A 5394-nucleotide genomic window follows, 5' to 3' on the forward strand; every position below is an offset into this window, starting at 1 on the left:
CTGACCTCAGATGATCCACCCGCCTTGGCCTTCCAAAGTGCTGAGATTACAGGCGTGAGCCACCACGCCCAGCATTACAAATTATTTTATTTTTTTTATTTTTATTTTTTTAGATAGAGTCTCGTTCTGTCACCCAGGCTGAAGTGCAGTGGTGTGATCTCGGTTCACTGAAACCTCCTCCTCTCGGGTTCAAGCGATTCTCCTGGCTTAGCCTCCCAAGTAGCCGGGATCACAGACGCACACCACCATGCCTGGCTACTTTTTATATTTTTAGTAGAGACGAGGTTTTGTCATGTTGGTCAGGCTGGTCTAGAACTCCTGACCTCAAGTGATCTGACTGCCTTGGCCTCCCAAAGTGCTGGGATTACAGGCGTCAGCCACCATGCCTGGCCTGAAAATTATACCTTATGGTCACGATGATTACAATTTAATAGATTTGTTTATAAAAGTTTAGAGATTTAATTGACCTTATGCTGTCTTTATCATTTGAGAAATTCTCTCAAAGAATAAAGGTTTCTACATTTTTTTTTTTTGAAATCTTTTGAGTTATCTCAGCACCATAAGAAAGGTAAAAACAGGAAAAAAATAAGAAAATAAAAAAAGAGGAATCTGTGAGTTACCACTGTGGCTAAGTGACTTATTTTTCAGTGTCCTGTGATCCTATTTAGTGATAGCAACTGTTTTAAACTTTTTATATTTGACAAACTTTCCAAAATCAAATTCTTTCTTCAGTCCTGATTAATTTTTATTTTTCTTTTTTTTGTGATGGAGTCTCACTCTGTTGCCCTGGCTGGAGTGCAGTGGGCAATCTCGGCTCACTGCAACCTCCACCTCCTGGGTTCAAGCGATTCTCCTGCCTCAGTCTCCCGAGCAGCTGGGACTACAGGTGCCTGCCACCACACCCGGCTAATTTTTATTTATTTTTTCTTTTTGAGACAGAGTCTTGCTGTGTCGCCCAGGCTGGAGTGCAGTGGCAAGATCTCAGCTCACTTGAACTTCCGCCTCCCGGGTTCACGCCATTCTCCTGTCAGCCTCCCGAGTAGCTGGGACTACAGGCGCCCGCTACCACACCTGGCTAATTTTTGTGTATATTTTAGTAGAGACAGGGATTCACTGTGTTAGCCAGGATGGTCTTGATCTCATGACCTTGTGATCCATCCACCTCAGCCTCCCAAAGTGCTGGGATTACAGGCGTGAGCCACCGTGCCTGGCAATTTTTTGATACTACGTCCCCTGATGTCCAAAAAGAGATATATGGCTTATTTGGTATAACGAAATCATACAGGAAGCATTTTTAAATGTGAAATGGTGTTTTTCTTGGGATTATATTTATAAATGTGTTGTCAGTGTGTGTTCCAAAATTGTATGTCTGTGATTCTGATGTCTTAGTATATGGGATTAGCAGTAGTTATGATTATTATGTAAAATTATTGTGTGCCACATAAGTAACCAAATTTGCTTGCCAATTATGTCTTTTTTTTTTTTTTTTTTTTTCTTTTTTCTGAGACAGAGTCTTGCTCTATGGCCCAGGCTGGAGTGCAGTGGTGCAATCTTGGCTCACTGCAACCTCTGCCTCCTGGATTCAAGCGATTCTCGTACCTCAGCCTCCAGAGTAGTTGGACTGCAGGTGCATGCTACCACGGCCAGCTAGTTTTTGTATTTTTAGTAGAGACAGGTTTTTTTTTTTGAAACAGAGTTTTGCTTTTGTTGCCCAGGCTTGGAGTGCAATGGCACGATCTCGGCTCACTGCAACCTCCACCTTCTGGGTTCAAGCAGATCTCCTGCCTCAGCCTCTCAAGTAGCTGGGATTACAGGCATGCACCACCATGCCTGGCTAATTTTGTATTTAGTAGAGACAGGGTTTCACCATGTTGATGAGGCTGGTCTCGAACTCTTGACCTAAAGTGATCCACCCACCTCAGCCTCCCAGAGTGCTGGGATTATAGGTGTGAGCCACTGTGCCCAGCCAAGACAGGGTTTTGCCATGTTAGCCAGGGTGGTCTCAAACTCCTGACCTCAAGTTATCTGCCCGCCTTGGCCTTCCAAAGTGCTGGGATTACAGGCATGAGCCACTGTGCCCGGCCTCAATTATGTCTTTAACTGTGGCTAAGATTTTGTCATCCACAATTGTTGTTTTACTCTGATCCTTTTATAGGGCGGTTTATAGTCAGCTACAGAACTCCAAGGTACTCTTCAATATAAGTTTCTGATCACTTTAGAGATTGTGCCATTAGAATAGAGCGAAAAACTTCCAAGACTCTCATTGACAGCTGCTATATTCATGAGGATTGTTCATCCAGTATTGGGCAAAAAGAGTTAATTTTATGGACTAAACTAATATAAGACTGAAATAATCTTTTTACATTTTTGCTTAAAACATTACTGATCCTTTCTGTTCTTTCAGAACCAAGAAAACTTTTTTTAACTTTGAGCTATTTGCAGCTTTTAGGAATTGAGTAAAGTACACTCCTGTGAGAAAAATTTGGAACATATATATATATTTTTTAAATTTTGCTTGAGTAGCATATCTCTTTCTGATTTCTTCAAAAATTGGGAACTATTTGTGAGCACTATTAAAAAAAAAAAAAAAAGTTTTCCTCTCCCTTCCCCTATCTGTATTCTAGTGTCAATAGAATTATGTGCACAAGTGCAGTACAATCTGTTTTCTCTTGTAATAGGACATAATTAGAGACCCTGCATATTTCACCAAGGCTTTGACTGGAATGGTATGCTTTCACATATAAACAGGCTGCTTTAAGCAATCCAAGTTGACTTATAGAGCCCATAAAAGCCCTTGGGAAAACTGGCTTCATACTGTATCCGCCTGGCAGGTTCTTCTTGCCCAGATGGAGTCAGTTGATCAAGGTAGGGAAACTGCAATAGGGAAAGGGTTTAATTCACACGGACAAGTGATTATTACTGAAATCAGTCTCCCCAAGAACTCAGGGACGGGTTTTCCAAAGGTCGTTTAGGGGAAAGGGTAGGGTAGCCGGGCAGTGGTGCTTGCTGCTGGCTGGTTGTGGTGCTTGCTGCTGGCCGGTTGGGGGGGGCCATCGTAAGGTGAGACAGGACCCTCCTTTGCTGAGTCACTTCTGGGTGGGACTCTAGGAGTAGTTGGCAGGTCCAGTGAAGCCATCATCAGCCAGTGGGTCCTGTTGGAACCGTAGGTACGAGACATGCAAAAAACCCTTGAGAGATATTGCAAAAGGCCAGTCTTAGGTTCCAATAGCATTGTGATCTGCAGGACCTCTGGAATAATGGCTGACAATTGTTGATGTCTACATCTTAGCAGAATTCAGGCTCCTTTCCTCTCCCTAGCCTGGTGGCCCCTCATTAGTTTTACAAATACAGTTGAGTTTTGGGGAGGGGCTATTATCATTTAAACTATAAACATCTCCCAAAGTTAGCCCAAGAATAACTGAAGGCAACTTGAAAGCTAAAGGTCAAAGGGGGTTTGGCTAGATCAGATCTTCCCCAACTGGCATAATTTTCTCAATGATATAATTTTTGTGCCCAGTCACAACACCCCCATTTTCTTATTTCTTTTTTTCTTTTTTGAGACGGAGTCTCTCTCTGTTGCCCAGGCTGGAGTGCAGTGGCGCAATCTCAGTTCACTGCAAGCTCCGCCTCCCGGGTTCATGCCATTCTCCTGCCTCAGCCTCCCAAGTAGCTGGGACTACAGGCACCCGCCACCAGGCCTGGCTAATTTTTTGTATTTTTAGTAGAGATGGGGTTTCACTGTGTTAGCCAGGATGGTCCCAATCTCCTGACCTCATGATCTGCCCGCCTTGGCCTCCCAAAGTGTTGGGATTACAGGCGTGAGCCACCGCGCCCGGCCAACACCCCCATTTTCTGTACCACACTGAACTCCCCCATTTTCTACATGCTGATCAAAACCAATCTGAATGGAGTCTAGGTCTGGCTGTGGGCTGTTGGGAACAGGGCCCCAAACCTGGCCATAAACTGGCCCCAAAAGTGGCCATAAACAAAATCACAAAATTTCTGCAGCACTGTGACATGCTCATGATGGCCATGCTGCCCATGCTGGAAGGCTATCCGTCTACTGGAATGAGGCTCATCCAGGGAGGACAACCGCTCAGAGGCGTTCCTGAACTTAGCATGAGCGATCTGTGCCTTAAGGACGTGCTCCTGCTGCAGATAACTAGCCAGACCCATCCCTTTATTTTGGCCTATCCTTTTATTTCCTGTAAGAAATGCTTTTAGTTAATCTATAATCTATAGAAACAATGCTCATCACTGACTTGCTGTCAATAAATACGTGGGTAAATCTTTGTTCGAGGCTTTCAGCTCTGAAGGCCGTGAGACCCCTGATTTCCCACTCTACACCCTGTATTTCTGTGTGTGTGTCTTTAATTCCTCTAGTGCCGCTGGGTTAGGGTCTCCACGACCGAGCTGGTCTCCGCAGTGGGCAGTGGTTTAGGCCCTGCTTGCTCAACTGGATTTCAACAGTGAAGCCAGATTAGTGGACATGCTGGCTGCCCCTGATCCTGGACCTGGACCAACGGCACTTCCTAAACGTTCCACGTCGACTTCTTTCTCCACCTTCCAGGGCTGGGTTGTGAGATTGAAGAGGAAGGTGCCTGTGAGAATGGCTTCTATCAGCTTCAGAGGTCAGGTCTTCCATGAGTGAGGGGAGGTATCTACTTTGCAGCACCTTGTTAGGGAATGCTGACATAGCTACCTCTTCCCGCCCAGAAGCTAAGCTTAAATGCCACCCCTCAACGGAGCTTCTCTCCTGTCTTCACTTGCTGCTGCTTATTTCTGTCACAGAACTTGACAGCATCGACATCAGCGCTTGTTTCCTTCAGTCTCCTGGAGTCCCCATGTCCTGAACACAGAGGAGGCACCCAAATGCGTGCTGAAGCCCACAACCCTGTGGGCTTCAACCAAGTGACCTGACCCTCACCTGGAGGACCTTCACCTTCACCTCCCACCTGGAGGACCCTCTGACTTGGAGGACCCCTCACCTGGGGGACCCTCACCTGGAGGACCCCTCACCTGGAGGACCCCTCACCTGGAGGACCCTCACCTGGAGGACTCTGACCTGGAGGACCCCCTCACCTGGAGGACCCCTCACCTGGGGGACCCCTCACCTGGGGGACCCCCTCACCTGGAGGACCCCCTCACCTGGGGGACTCTCTGACCTGGAGGACCCTCACCTGGAGGACCCTTCACCTGGGGGACCCTCTGACTTGGAGGACCCTCACCTGGAGGACCCCTCACCTGGGGGACCCTCACCTGGAGGACCCTTCACCTGGGGGACCCTCTGACCTGGAGGACCCTCACCTAGAGGACCCCTCACCTGGGGGACCCTCTGACCTGGAGGACCCTCTTACCTGGAGGACTCTCTGACCTGGAGGACCCCTCACCTGG

This window comes from Mandrillus leucophaeus, unplaced genomic scaffold, assembly GCF_000951045.1.
Source record: "Mandrillus leucophaeus isolate KB7577 unplaced genomic scaffold, Mleu.le_1.0 Scaffold10, whole genome shotgun sequence".
Lineage (NCBI taxonomy): Eukaryota > Metazoa > Chordata > Mammalia > Primates > Cercopithecidae > Mandrillus > Mandrillus leucophaeus.